Source organism: Dermacentor variabilis, chromosome 11 (genome assembly GCF_050947875.1).
Source record: "Dermacentor variabilis isolate Ectoservices chromosome 11, ASM5094787v1, whole genome shotgun sequence".
In the NCBI taxonomy this organism is placed as follows: domain Eukaryota; kingdom Metazoa; phylum Arthropoda; class Arachnida; order Ixodida; family Ixodidae; genus Dermacentor; species Dermacentor variabilis.
In genome coordinates, this window is record NC_134578.1 from 22,315,110 (window position 1) to 22,331,280 (window position 16,171).

At 47.8% G+C, this 16,171-nt stretch overlaps 1 protein-coding gene across 1 annotated transcript in view; it reads left to right on the top strand.

The window, feature by feature from the left end:
• Window positions 1-16,171, top strand: part of Setd3 (SET domain containing 3) — a 102,531-nt gene that overhangs the window by 55,328 nt on the left and 31,032 nt on the right. The window lies entirely within an intron of this gene.

The following is a 16,171-nucleotide window of genomic DNA, read 5'->3' on the forward strand; positions in this document are numbered from 1 at the left end:
ACACCTTTTGGCATGACCCCTCCCTAGATACAAGTAATGAAAAAATGGATGTGTTGACACAGAAGTGCATATTCTCTCATGAAGGGGCAGGTAGCACAGTTACAGTTGCATATAGTTCTGCCCGCTTCTGCACGTAGTTGTGTGGAAGAACGAGCAGACTTACATTTGAATATTGACGTGATCATTTCGATTTGTCATAGTAATCTCAGTTTAAATGGTGGTCGAAAATATCCGAGCCCCAGAAAAATTATTGGCAGCTTACGGCATAATAACAGTTATGTAGCAGCACTTCGGCAGTGAAGCAGCTTAATAAACGCCCAAGGACAGTGAATGAAGCATGTAGAAAAAAAAAGACAACGACGAAAACAAGACACTCCTCTCCTTCTTAGATTGTACGCACGCTATTAAAGAACCTACAAACGAAGTGAAAGGATCTGTAAAACTTTTTTTTTAAATTGAATTCTCGGTTACTTAAGTCTCGGCTTCCTCGGAAAGCCCCAAGTACGCTTGAATAACGCCAAGGCTTTCAAAACGGTGCATTAAGCAAGAAGAAAGGTCGTCACGGACAATTTCGTAATTACGGAAATGATATTATCCAGGCCCCGTCTACCTATATCACGTTCGCTAAGCATACGATATGTGTGGAGAACATTGGTGGGTAGCGTTTGGAGAATCACTTGGAAAGAACACGTGGGTTTTTCCATCCACACGTGTCGCGATCCCGTGCCACCATGACTGGCCGGCCTAAATTAATAAACCGTGGCTATGGCGGCTACCTCTTCACTCCGTCTCCCACAAGAGATTTGAAATGAGCACGATATTCCTGTGATGCGCGAAGTCCACGCAAGGTCCTCCATATCTGAGATAACCTCTCATGTGGATCCAGTGACTCGCATAATCGTTTCCATTTTTTAGACTGTAGTGCATCAATGCCGCGCTCAGTCTTCCTTTGCGTCCGCCTTGCCTCTCTGAGATCATGGATGGATTTAGTTCGCCTGTATCTTCTTTCAGCCCGCCGGCGAATCGGTCGTAGTCGCTGCAGTCCAGCTTCAATTTTCTTTGCCATAATTCGGGAAAGGCTGAAAACCGCGCGCAGACCCTTCCATGGCTTTTTGAATTTTGTGTTCCAGACAAAAATGGGTACTGATGTAACTTCCTCCACGTGTGACCGAAACGCCGGCCAGTCGATTCGTTTGAGACTCGTAGAGGAGTATTTAAATAGTCCCTTGACCCTTCGCAGACTCTGTGACAGCGTCCACAGAAACAGTTCTGTATTGTGTGTGTGTGTTTCTTTTTCTTTTCGTATTCGCTTTCTATCACCTATCGCATCCCTTTCCACTTCCCCCGGGAAAGGTTAGCCAACCGGAGATATTCTCTGGGTAACCTCCCTGTCTTTCCTCTGTCTTTCTCTCTCTCTCTCTCTCTCTTCGTCTGTGTGTAAAGGCGATGAAAAACGGTCTTGCGACAAGGAAACGTGAAGTACGCATTCTCCACGCACAGCCTTTGCCAGAAGTATACGTGTTACGTTGCGCCTGCACTGTACAAGTCGTTCGGCTGTGTGCTGCAATTCCCGTGATGCTTCTGGCATTACAGACCTTTGGAGGGCGAGCACGAGGGTTACTTTCTTTTCGGAGTTTTCGGTACAACACAGGAACTCCTCTAAACAGCCTCTGTTCAGCACGGCGCTCGCAGGCAACGTAGTCCGTCTACTTTTGACAAAAACTGTACGTTAAGATGCTGACGCCTTCGGCGTCTAACGGGGGTAATGAAAAATATGCGCTCAATAACAGGAGGCAGGAAAAATCAGTCGGCAATGAGAAGGGACATGAAAAGCGACTGCGTTCATCAGCTCTCCTTTTGTCTGAGCAGGATGTACAGGTCAATGGGGTTTCGGTGGCGCGGATGCAATTTAATATGTGCAGGCGCAACAGCAGGAGCCAAGATAAACCGGTCTATACCTTCCTGCCATTCATGGTGCTAAGGAAAGACATGGCAGCTGATCCTCGTCATTACAAAGAATTGAGGAAAAAAAAAGCGATTCATTTCCCGGTTTCAGTGTCCAGGTATCATCATATTCGAGAGAATGAAGAAAAGATGGTACCCGCTGATTAATAGCCTTAAGGTATAGTTTGAGTCTACTTGCTAGACAAATGAGAGTCGTTTTGGTTTTTGAGAAAGAGAGCGTCGCAGTTGAAGCAAAAAAAGTCGTCCCGGTCCCGCAGGTATCAAACCCGGGATTAGCGCCTTTCCCGTATAATGGTGTTGGTACTGGGCGTTAATTTCGCGCCCGAGTTCGATCGTGAGGAATAATTTTTCTCCGACTGCGAAGAAGCTCTCCACGAGTTATTAACGACAGGTCAACAAATACTACAGGACCAACGTCTCGGAAGAACGCAATACGCTCCCCCACACAAAGCTCTCAATAAACTCCAGGCAAGGGACTGGCGCCGCCTGCAAACTAACACATACCCACACTTGTCTCGTCTACACGCAATCTACCCAGACAGTTATACGTCCCGAACATGTCCCTGGTGTAGCAACCACACAGCGACACTCGCGCACATAACACATGAATGCACTGACCGTCCGGGCGACGCAATTTCGCCACGAGTCACAACACGCACACTCACTACGTGGTCTTGGGAGGCGAGACTCTCCGAACTGGACCTGGGAAGCCAACTGGCGACCCTCGACCAGGCCCGGCGAGCCGCGATCGCCAGTGGAGCCCTGTCAGAGGGAACCACCCAGGAATAAACCGCGCAACGGTTTCTGCAATAATAAAGTTTCTCCTCCTCCTCCTCCTCCTCCTCTCCTTCTAAGAAACCCGTGCGGATTTCATGCGTACCTTTGTGGTAATTTCGGTGGGATTGCACTCTATTCACTTTTATCAAACTTCTTCCATCTCGCGGGTATTCTCGCGCAAACTGATTTGCTATCACCCTATTGACTCAGGGGATATGGACATTATTGGGATTATTTTCGAGTGTTGGGGGGGCGGAAGTGTCTTCTCCTGTGAAGTGTGGCTTCGATTTCAGCGCATTATGCAGCGTTAGCGTTTATTAGTCGATGTATGTGGCGTCACATTCACAGAATCCCCCCTCCCTCGGTCAGTCGATGGAAATAATTGAAAATGAGCTTCAAAGGGACAAGACAGAAAATTGTTCAGTTGTACTAATAGGTTATGTTTCCGTGCTAGCTGTTATTTTCTGATTATTATTCTTTTTTTTTCGGACGTGAACCAGCGTGCGCTGTGGGCGTATTACTTCATGGTTCTTTTCCGTCTAGCTGTGGGAGAATCGACGCGGCTGATTAGGTTGCTTCGCATAGCCTTCTTGGTAAACTCGAGGACGCGGAAGTTGCCTGGTACTTGCTCGGCATTGCCCAACGAATCGATGCGCGCACCACGGCGCATTCCTCTTCACTGTGTAATATCGATTTCTGAGATAGTATAGTATGTGGGCTTTGGATTTGTAGCTTAATTTGCGGCCTGTATACTCTTGGGTGGGTGACATTGCTTTTTTCCTTGAAGTTTTCTCCAACTCTCGGATATTCATGCGGAGCGGATTTGCTATGATATATTAGCTTAGTGTACGTGAAGGGTAAGGCGTATGTTTTTTTTTTCCATATAGGGGAGGAAGAGTCGGTCCTTGGAGACCTCGCTTCGGTCTTGGCACGTTCAGCGCTGCTGACTTCATTTGTCGTCGGATGTGACGTCACTCTTGCCAAAGTTCTTGTTTTGTTTTAGTTTGCTGCGAATAACATAGGATGAGCTGCTGACTTCATTTGTCGGTGGATGTGACGTCACTCTTGCCAAAGTTCTTGTTCTTTTAGTTTGCTGCGAATAACATAGGATGAGCTGCTGACTTCATTTGTCGTCGGATGTGACGTCACTCTTGCCAAAGTTCTTGTTTTTTTAGTTTGCTGCGAATAACATAGGGTGAGCTGCTGACTTCATTTGTCGGTGGATGTGACGTCACTCTTGCCAAAGTTCTTGTTTTTTTAGTTTGCTGCGAATAACATAGGATGAGCTGCTGACTTCATTTGTCGTCGGATGTGACGTCACTCTTGCCAAAGTTCTTGTTTTTTTAGTTTGCTGCGAATAACATAGGATGAGCTGCTGACTTCATTTGTCGGTGGATGTGACGTCACTCTTGCCAAAGTTCTTGTTCTTTTAGTTTGCTGCGAATAACATAGGATGAGCTGCTGACTTCATTTGTGGATGTGACGTCACTCTTGCCAAAGTTCTTGTTCTTTTAGTTTGCTGCGAATAACATAGGATGAGCTGCTGACTTCATTTGTCGTCGGATGTGACGTCACTCTTGCCAAAGTTCTTGTTTATTTAGTTTGCTGCGAATAACATAGGATGAGCTGCTGACTTCATTTGTCGTCGGATGTGACGTCACTCTTGCCAAAGTTCTTGTTTTTTTAGTTTGCTGCGAATAACATAGGATGAGCTGCTGACTTCATTTGTCGGTGGATGTGACGTCACTCTTGCCAAAGTTCTTGTTTTTTTTAGTTTGCTGCGAATAACATAGGATGAGCTGCTGACTTCATTTGTCGTCGGATGTGACGTCACTCTTGCCAAAGTTCTTGTTTTTTTAGTTTGCTGCGAATAACATAGGATGAGCTGCTGACTTCATTTGTCGTCGGATGTGACGTCACTCTTGCCAAAGTTCTTGTTTTTTTAGTTTGCTGCGAATAACATAGGATGAGCTGCTGACTTCATTTGTCGGTGGATGTGACGTCACTCTTGCCAAAGTTCTTGTTTTTTTTAGTTTGCTGCGAATAACATAGGATGAGCTGCTGACTTCATTTGTCGGTGGATGTGACGTCACTCTTGCCAAAGTTCTTGTTCTTTAAGTTTGCAGTGAATAAAATAGGATGAGCCTTAAAGGGACGCTAAGGATAAATATTAATTATTAAAGGTGAAGGTTAAGTTGAGCCTTACTAGTTAATCACACTTACGTGCTAGATCGTATCCTTTTCTGTTTGTTTATTTATATTTTTGACGCTTGTCGCTTCGCAGTTAGAGATGCGCGAAGAGGCAAGAACGACTGAAAAAAGACAGGAAAGAATTCTTATTATCAGCACATTTCAGTAGCTTACTACCATTTTACTTACTTAGTTACGTGCTTACATACGTATTGTGCTACTTAGTTACTCACTATCAGCTCTTAAGTTGATAGTCAGCGTTCGTACTTTTGTGTTTTTCAGTGTTCTTTATCCATTCTAGTTTTCATAACCATGAAATCACACCATACCACCACTCGCCCGGTTTATTATTTCGCAAGTGTTTGTCAGCGTGCCGTGGGTGTTTTTAATTTTTTTTATATTTCTTATTAGCTGTGAAACATATAAAGTTCTGGTCTCTTAACGAGTTGGCTATTTCAGAATGTTACGAGTGTTACAAATTGCGTTACAACACCAACTACAAAAATGTGTGATGAAACTACGAAACTGCGTGAAAACAATCTCGTAAAGAAACATTTCTGCAGAACTCATTTCACGATGGACTGATGACGTTAATGCGATTAGCACTCAAGCAGCGCAAACGACACACCGCGTTGCCGAAAACATGCACCTTTATTTAGAATCTCTTGCCATTCTGGAATTTCCATCGCTTCTGCCATGGGCGACGTACACGGTCTCCGGGATTGGCCCACTTTGCTATGACACTATGTCGCCACGATCGCGCATTACCACACCGGCAAGACGACGACTCTGTGACGGCGACGCAGTGATGACGATGGAATGGCGTGTAGGAAATTATGTTCATGGGACGATGAAGGCCGGCAGCACGATAACGATGCCATGACGACAACGGGCTGACGATTCCGAAATGATGGTGATGGAATAATGACGACGGCATCAGAACAAAGGACGACTACGCGTGTGTGGAGGCGACAGCGGGACAATGACGGCACGATGGTGGCATGACGAGAACCGGTCAGCAGAGCTGCATGGAAGGATGACGATGACAAATGACGATGATGACGACTACAACAGCATCGGGACGACTGTATAGCAACGGAAGCATGACGACGACGTATGACAACGACGCAGGGACGACGAGGGCATGATGCCTGCTAGCGTGACGACGACGACACGATGACAGTAGGATGATGACGACTGTAGGACGACGGTGGCCTGACGACGACGGTATCACGAGAGTGTGATGACGAAGCTGGGACGGCGACGATACAGTGACTACGACAGTATCACTACCACGAGCGCACACCTTGTGGTCCAAGCTTGTAGACAACACAGGAAACTGGGTCGGCGTAAGAGGCTAGATGGATAGATAGACTCAAAGTACCTGAAGTAGACTTAGAATGCTAGTTGCATAGATAATTAAACTGTCAAAACAAGTTCGTGGATCGGATCGTGGGAGAATTTACGTGCGTGATTAGGCTCGTTTGCATATAGTCTGCTTGGTAAACTCCGGCACGTGCAGAGTTTGCATTGGACTTGTTTTCAAATTGCGTTGCGGATATTTAACAAAATAGGGAGCCTTTTTTTGTAAGCCTGTGGCCGTCGTCTATGATGAAGCACCCGCTCCACCTGTCGCTCACAATGCCGGCTCTTTTGATGTCCGTACCCATTGCCGGCCTGCTCTTCCGACGCAATGTTGACAATGATTCGAATTCCTAATTTTGCTACATGAAATATATAGCAGCTGGCTGTCCTTGTAGCCACGTGACGTTAAAGTGTACAGCGCCCAGAACTCAGGCTCTCTCTCTCTCTCTCTTAATATATATATATATATATATATATATATATATATATATATATATATATATATATATATATATATATATATATATATATATAGTCAGGCTATCCTTGATAACATCCCGGCCACGGCGGCCGCATATCGATGGGGGCGAAATGCGAAAACACCCGTGTACTTAGATTTAGGTGCACGTTAAAGAACCCCAGGTGGTCGAAATTTCCGGAGTCCTCCACTACGGCGTGCCTCATAATCAGAAAGTGGTTTTGGCACGTAAAACCCCATAATTAGAATTAGATTATCCTTGATAATAAGCTTTTGTTAAATGAGTAAGAGTACCCGGCATCACCCATGATGCTACCCTTTCCTGCACTTTTTTATCACTAATGAAACGTTCCGTGTGCACTCCGATAACTTCATGTCTTTACCGTATGATCCTTATAGAAATTAGACGGAGCTTATGCGGAATCCGTATTAATTCCGCAAGAAATATGCGGAAAGCATACGGTAAATATATGTAATTAGTGGAGTAGCATACGGAACGTTTCAACAACAGCGCCAACTTGATTGGTTCCGATGGAGTTGCAAAAGTTGGCAACTACGTTGTCAATGGCTTCTCAACAAGCTACAATTAGCGCACGTGTTCGCGGCAAGGCGCAGGCGGTTGCCGTGTCCACGCCAGACGTCCGTTACCCCGATAGCGACTCGCGGTGTTTATAGCGAAGGGAAGTATTCAAATGAGCCGGCTTTCATCCACCATTGAATTATTTAAATTAGCGCGCCTTTCACCTGCAAACAGTGGGCGTCAAATTGTCGCGCATTGTTTCATCGCCGTGTCGTCGTGGAATCTGTTGTGGCGGGCCCTACGAGTTCCTGCCTACCGGCATCGACGCAGCTTTCAGACGCATAAGTCTTGGCGTTAATCTAAGTGTCGTGGGCCGGTCTATGTTGAAACCCTGGTTGGAGCGCGAGGCTTGCATGGCTTCACGTTTCGCGTCCGACGTACAACTATGAGCTGACGTTCCGCGCTCTCCGCCTTTTCCTTCCATCCGTCTCGCTTTCTGAACCACTGTGCGTGGCCACAAATAAAACTGTTGTGAAAGGCCACAAGAGTGCGGCCCCGTGTTCTGCGGTGCGATTATGATGAACATGGTGATTGGTGTTCACGTACGATAAACCGCTCCCAACGAGCTTCCAGCGACATTGCAGCAGGCTATGGCTCGTAGCACCCGTAAGGTATCCAGCGCACCGCGTGTATGTTATCTGACGCCGTGTCGTGCAACGTACTTCCTGCTTAATGCGACGCGCTTGTCACGCGTGTTTGCGTCGCGCTGTTGTTTGTGTAGTTTTGCTAACCGGTGCTAATAACCTGAGTTGAGTTGAATCCTGGGGTTTTACGTGCCAAAACGAGGAGCTGATTGTGAGACACGCCGTTTGGGGGTACTCCGCATTAATTGTGACCACCAGGGTATCTTTAACGTGCCCCCATTTGACGGGACACGAGGGATTTTGCATTTCGCACCCATCTAAATTCGGTCGAGATTTGATCCCGCGACCTCGTGCTTATCAGCGCAACGCCATAGCCGCTAAGCCACCGCGGCGGGTCTAGTAACCTGGGATGCCGTTCTAGACACTGTAAAATTCACCATCCCTTCGACTCTGATTGGCCAGCAATACGTCTGCGTCTTATCTGACTGGGTTGATGCGCGGACATGCTGCAATTTGACAATGCGGAGGAATTGAATAATACCTGAAATAGGCAGCTTGACAGTCTTCGGAATCGACAATGACGTATAACTCACCTTGGCTACATTCTCCTACGGATCACTACTGTTCTGTGATGAGTGGCGGCGCTCTCCAGTGGGGCCCCGGCGATGGCTGGTTCAGTGTCGCACGTTCAGTGAGGCATCGCGCGCTGGCTGTGACGTCATTTGAGGGACACTCCTAGTTCGTCCCTCCCGAAGTCGTGAGCTCACTGATGTCCTCTCGACGACGCTTCCTGGGGAGACGCGTTTACAGCCCGCCTTGCATGCGTACTACGGGGTCTTCACTCTGTCCTCTGTCGATCGGATCAGCTGCACGCCAGCCGCTTAATAAACGAGTAAACATGGACGCCTTCACACAGCGCATGTCTTGAGTCTTGGTCTCGAAGCCGCCCAGTTCTCTAAAGTTTTCGATGTAAGAATTGATTTCACTCGTGCAGGGAAAGTTAAGGTTTTAACTACAAAAACGCTGCTATCACAGCCTCTTCATTCAAGGTGCGAAGCGGCGCAATGGTCGATCCTCTTGCGGTTGACGCTGCACGAATATTCAGCGCCCGAATACTGCAGTTCCAAACGGAACGCTGGGTCTCGCCTTTCACACTCGCTCGTGCAATTCGCTATGCTCCATTTTATCTCGGGCTTCCGGAACACCTTGCTGCAGTATACTACGCTGACGGCCCACAGTTCGGGTCTCGCACATAGCGTTCACCAAAACACACTACTATTCGTCGCGCATCAGCAAACGGCGTTGGCCTCTGCGTGAGGATTGTAAAACGTTCCGTAAAAAGACAGTCTCGAGAACTCAGAAGTGCGATCAACCGAAAAAAAAAAATCTTCTCGCCAATTGTGTCACGCGGTGGTCATATGGCGGAGAACCTTTCTGCGCATGCCTATAACGGGATTCTCTTTTTTCACCACGACACGATGAAGAAAAGTTAGCCGGCTAATTTACGCTGATGGCTATGCCACGCCGAATAACGCACTGCAGGGTCCGTTCGGATAAAAAAGAAAAGCAAAGAAGAACATAGTCGGGCCGCCAAATCACGCTCGCGCGAACCGCAAACACGACCGCTTACACCACCGCGAACAACGGCATCTGGTCGACAAATCGTCGTAGGCCTCCGCGTTTGGCGCCAATGTGCGAGCGCGCCCAATTCTGCAACAAGAGAGGCTGGAATGGACGAGGGTGAGAGTGACTGACCGCCGCGGTGTTACCGAACTCGTCGGGCGCTCCCGAGTGGATTCGAACTTGCCTCCGCCGGAGACCGGACGGAGATGCCGGAACGAATCGGACCGCCGTCGTCCGAAGCTGCTCGGGCATTCTTTCGCTCTTTCCGATTGCCCTTTCTTTCTTTCTCGTATGATTTAGTAGTTCTCTGACAGGAAAAAAAGAAAGACTAGAAATGTAAAGTGCTTTCCTTCTCACCTCGGTTTGAGAGGACCTGGAGGTTACGAACTACCTAAGAAGTGCAGGGCAGCGGCGACAACTCAAATTACGAAGCGCTACCGCGGGAGACGACGTGCTGTCGAATTGTGACAGTCCGCGCTTGTGGGTCCGTGCGCGCGCATGTTTGTGTGCGTGCGTGCGTGCGTGCGTGCGTGCGTGGTGTGTGTGTGTGTGTGTGTGTGTGTGCGTGTGTGCGCGTGTGTGTGTGTGTGTGCGTGCGTGCGTGTGTGCGTGCGTGCGTGCGTGTGTGTGTGTGTGTGTGTGCGTGCGTGCGTGCGTGCGTGCGTGGTGTGTGTGTGTGTGTGTGTGTGTGCGTGTGTGTGTGTGTGCGGCGTGCGTGCGTGCGTGTGTGTGTGCGTGCGTGCGTGCGTGTGTGTGTGTGTGTGTGTGTGTGTGTGTGTGTGTGTGTGAGTGTGTGTGTGTGTGTGTGTGTGTGTGTGTGTGTGTGTGTGTGTGTGTGTGTGTGTGTGTGTGTGTGTGTGTGTGTGTGTGTGTCGTTGTGCTTGCCCCTTCTTTACTGAGCTTCCGAAAGGAACCACGCTATAGGAACAGCCGGCTTTCGAAAAATCAAAGCTGTACTTGCGGTCTTCGAACACCCCAAATGCACGCACACAAATGTATCGCTCACACGTACACACGCAAACAAGTGTCACAGAGGTAGCGTCGTCCTTCGCAGTGCTCTGCGCGCGCAGGCAGCATCGACAAATGGAAAACGCAACTGGGGGCCCGACAACGAGGTTACGGAAGCAACTATATGCTAGACATGGTGCCAGTCTGTATGGGCTGTGATTCGATGTTATTTGACTTAGTTTATTTATACCAGCAATACTGCTAGCCTGGACAGGCTGATTAGTTGTGGTATTGGAAATGCCTGAATCAAATACGTCGCCGCTCACTCCACGACGACAAATTTCCGCACGAGAGAAAGGGTGACGGAAGGGAATCTTCAAACTTCTGAAGCAGTTTGTTATCCTTGCACGTGCAGCAGTGATTCGCATAAAGTAAAAAGAAAAGAAGAAAAAGACAAAGTGGCGCACAACACGAAAGAGAAATACAGGAATTTATTTCAGGTAGTCTATATCTGCATGTCACATAAAACGAGACGAAACAGCAAGTCTTCGAGCACACAGGGGCAGTCCCTTCTTAATATTCACGCGGTGCCAACGAAGTACAGTGGTCGTCTTCGCACCCTCTCGCATCCTCACGTGGCCATTGCCGAATTTATACTTCACATAACGTATGTATAGCACAAACACACACACAGAAAAAAAAGGGAGAAACGAAAAAAGTAATCAGTCACTTTTAAAGCATCAGACGCCGCCACGGTGCCAAAACGAAAGCCGTTATGGAAGACCGACACGGCCTATACAGACTCAGTTGAACGGCACCTCAAATCGCACACATTTTTTTTTCAGCTGCTAGGCCAGTTGGTATTCCCTGCTGTGAATAAATTAGCTTAGCAATATTTTCACCTCCCCCGTACGCCTTGAGGTCATCCCCTTCCTACCATTACACTATTACTATTACAACGCGCAATTTTGCGGCAACCGCTAGTACGTTGACGCCTCGGCATTGCAGTTTTTTTTTTCTCATCCTCATCAACCTAATTCATGTCTATGGCACTGAAGAACAACGGCTTCTTTTACCGATATTTCGTTTTCCCGTGCTTTGCACTTGTCTGTATGCATAACATAGGCGCAGCACATGCGTTTGCCGTACGTTTGGGTGCCCTTAGAACTAAGGTGATCCAAATTTAAGGGACGCTGAAGACTGAACGTATACAAAAAAAAAAAAAGGCAGAGAGAGCACAGAACATATTAGCGTGCTAAGCAGACGGTTGGAAGTTCGATTCCCTGACGTTGCGACCGCATCTCGAGGGAGGCGAAAAGGAAGATAAGCGCTCGTGTACGGTGCATTGGGTTCGCGCTAAAAAAAAAAAAAAGAAAGAAAAAACCAGGTGGTCGAAGTTAATCCGGAGTGCCCCCACTATGGTGTGCCACATAATCAAATCCTGGTTTTGGCGCACAGCAGCCCGTAATTCGATTTGTATTAGAGTACAAAGTACTTTGGATTTATTGTACCCGAGAAACCGCTTGGGTTCCTAGTGCCGAAGTTTCGCTAAAAGAGGATTCGGTTAACGCGCCGAACTTGTTTAACTAATACCCTCCGATAAGCGAGCAGGAAGACTGTCCGCTTCGAAAGAGCGGAAGCAAACATCCATCTCCTTAATTAAGCGCCATGAAGAAGGCAGCGTTGTTTGTTGAGTAACCAAATTTTGGATGGTGTGCATGGTAATTAATTATGTACAGGAGAGGATCGTCCCCCTTTCCCTTTTTATACACTTTGGCCGTCGAATGGCTTAGCAGTAATCATACTTCCGCACTTCCTTCTTCAGCCGCTTTGGAGAAAAATAATATAATCACTTGTATGATCGTATAGATGAGTTACTTTCGCAACAGCAATGTGATGCGCGGTATGGTAAACTTCCTTCAAAGGTTTTGCGAAGAGACAACAATTTTGCAAGAGATGGATAACGGGCTCAAACACTTCCCATGTATAACCAAAATTTCCGACGTGTCTGGTGGGGCCCCTTTACGAGCACATTAAACACGTGTGTTGCGTTGCGTAAGTTAAGTACGCCTCCGCAGTAGCAAGCGCAGTCACTCTTTTCACGAGAGGAATTTCGGGAAGCCAGGAAAGACAGAGTAACGGAATGCGGGTGGGGGCACCCTTCCCTACGCTCCCCGTGCGCTACCGATGGTGGCGCTCCCGTGACGTCATAGGGAAAGGGTTTACGGGAAGGGTGGCTCGTGTTTGTCGTCTGCTTGGCCCCGGCCATAATAGCTTCATTTTCACGCGTTTGCTCGCGTAGCACGGCGCTCTCCAATTACTATCCGTATTTTTTTCCCTAGTGTTAGTTTTATTATTGCCAGCGGCGGCCGCATTTCGGTAGGGTCGAAATGCAAACGCGCTCGTGCCTACTTTGATTTATGGGCGGGGTAAAGAATCCCGGGTGGTCAGAATGAATCTGGAGTCCACCACTACGTGCCTAATAACCGTATAGTGGTATCGGCACTCGTGAAATCGCACAATTTATTTTTTATCCTGATTTATTTTTGATCCTAATTTATCCTGTATTGCCTTGCTTATTGTATATGGCCGCATCTCTCGCGGGCAGGGGCGCGATCTCGTTATTCAGTCATAAAATATCACGCAGAGGAAGCAAATGAGAGACGATACAGATTTGGAAATGAAGCACGATCGTAGAGCTCATTCGTAAAATTTGACGTTGACTGAGCGCCATTGTAGAGTTGAATGCGCATTTAAGATTTCGCTCATAATAATTGCGGTCACTTTGTGTTGCGTATAAAAGCTTTTTTTTTTACTTTACTGACAAGCGGTTTACCTTGAACATCAGTGGGGCACCGCGCTCTATCGTTGCCGATCGTCCAGCATGCCTTGCATCATTTTCTTGCAGATAAACCTCATTGCGCCTTTCTAATGCAGAAAAAAAAAGATGTTTGTCTAGGTTGGCATAATACTATTACGGTTCAAACCACTTTCCGACTGCCGTAAATCCGCTCGGAAACCGTTACTTTATCAGCGTACTAATAAAAATATTATGTTGAAAGAACGCAGAAAAACCTGTGAACATTTCGCCCATATAAGTGTGACCTTTCTCCCCCCTCCCCCCTCCCCCCCGTTTCTTTGCGTGTTTAGCGCTCCAGCTACGTATTCGGTCAAGTACAGTATCACGAAACCTAACTTATCAATTTTCTTGCTTGAAATACGTACTGCCAGCTTGCAGAACAAAGTATATAGTGGTCATTTAAGAAAAGGTTGTCGACTGATTTTGTTGCGCGATAGCACTAGCTCTCATGGCTGGACGAATCTAGCCCCAGAAATGTGCACGCTACGCGCAATAGGAGCAAAGGAAGGAAGGGTCATGTTCAACCAACTGGCATGCAGGGGCAAGCTGTGTCACGGTGGAATTAAGCCATCTTAATTAAGAACAGTGCAAAGGTGAGTATACTGTAGCGCAGAACTAAGTAATTTCGATTTGCTCGAGAATTCTGTCAGGCCTTCCACCAGACGTTCCAGGCCACATTTTTCTGTGATGCCGCTGAAGCAACGCATGCGATAACGCACCGCAGTGACCACCTAATTTCCTGAGAATGGCGTCGGACTTCACTCGTGCTATGCTTAACGCGGTGGGCTGCTATAAAATCGGAATTTCTGTAGCAAACGGAGTGGGCTACCCAACACGCAGCACCTGCTGGACAGGCGAACACACTATTGCAGCGCAGGCACCGTAGCTGAATGGCCTCAGTTCGTTGTAAGAAAAAAAAGGGCTCACAAATGAATACGTGTGTGCCGCGAAAACGGAACAGCAATCACGAGAAGCCAACGTCCTACAAGCACGTCGCATACACAACGATGACTATAGCAGACGACGCCAGGAGAAATTCACACTGAGTGTGGTGACGACGACTACTCAGCTCGATTTAGCTGGGAATACTGTCCTGGAACATTCCGTACATAACATGCTGCTCGAAAAACCTGCATACTCGCATTTAAAAAACTGGGGCAGAGCAGGTCGGCTGACAACTTGAAGTTGTCTTCAAGTTGCCTGCAAGTTGCCTTCATGTTGCCTGCTAGTTGCCTTCACGTAGCCAGCGCGCGCGGCGCGGCTGCGGAGGCCCCCCACTGACGTCACACTCGAGAGGCCGCCACTCATAGATCTCGGGTCCAATAGAAGTAGCCATTCAAGCTTTGCCGTGACATCATGAGCATTAACAGCTTCTACACATTGGCTCCAGTGACGTGAGTATTGGTAAATAAGATCTTTCATTGCATTTTATAACAGCAGAGGAATGAACCTCACAAGTTTCACGAGATTTCTCTGGGCAGACAGTGCTGGAATACCGAAAATTGCATTGAAGTTGGTGATGTCACACTGGCACATACCGGCGCCGAATGTTTGGTAGCGATAGTTGAAATTGGGAATTCTGGGCCTTCATTTTCTCCAAGAATAATCAGTCTGTCTCTGAAATGACCGGCTATAGGTATCCTTCCTGGAGAATAAAGGTTTAGTATGCACGAACTGTTAACATGTCGTCTTTAGCGTCTTTTTTTAACAGGCACGTACTGGAACGGAAGCGATCCGGGTTGAAATGCTGTCGCTAAGCGGGGCGCCATTTTCTATTCACCCGCTCGAGCCGGAAGCACCTGGCGTGTACAAATTGCTCGGCGTGTTTGCCGCGTGCCACCGCCTGCAAACGTTTAATTTGCGCTTCAGCCCTCCGCACGCCTGGCGTGCTCCAACGGGATCGACTAGAGAGAGAGTTGGGTGACGCTCGATAGGGGGGGGGGGGGGGGGTGCTCTAGACATCACGCGACTTCTAATTGAAGCGCTCTGTCGCTTCTTCGGCAATTTGCTCAGTCCACGGCTCGATGGCGACACCGGGTCCGGTGTGTAAGTTGCCACTTCTCGATAAAGACTGACGGCTCACGGACACGCGCTTGCGCCATCGCAATAAGGGAGCGCGCCAAGCGATGTAACGAGAAACGATATAGGCGCTTTGCGTTAAGAGAAAGAAATACAGCAGCGTGGATTAGAGAGTTCGGAGTATAGCCGATATTCAAGCTCACATTAGGAGGAACGTTATGGAGCTGGTGCAGGCAACGTTTTGCGTAGGAGAGGCAACCGATCGTGTATTACAGTATACAGAATGACTGCCAAGGGAGGGGAAGTGCAGTCGAGAACAGCAGAGAACTTGACGGCAGGATGAAATCAGGAAGTTTGGAGGCAAAGGATGGCGCCAGCCGGCGCAAGACAGGGACAATCGCAGATGACTGGGGTATGCCTTTGTCTTTCAGTGCACAATAGCCTGTTGTTGGTGATAATGATAATAACGGAGCACTGACACGACATTTCCGATTGATACTTTGCTGTTTTTTTGTTTTGTTTCTCTTGGGGGCGGAGGGGGTGTAGAGAAAGAGGGCTTCAAATGAAAGTTCAGCGCTTATAAGTTTAGATGAAATAAAAAAAATACCTAAAACTGCCAGCAATTACTCAACAATTTGGTATTATACCTCTTTCTGTGAAGCACTTTCGGTTTCAGTACGCAGGGAGGGCATGCGTCACGACGTCACAGTACGTTGGCTCGCTTAGTTGCTTTGAGCTCTGCGTGTGCCGCAGGTCAGCACAGTCAGAAGAAACGCGCACAG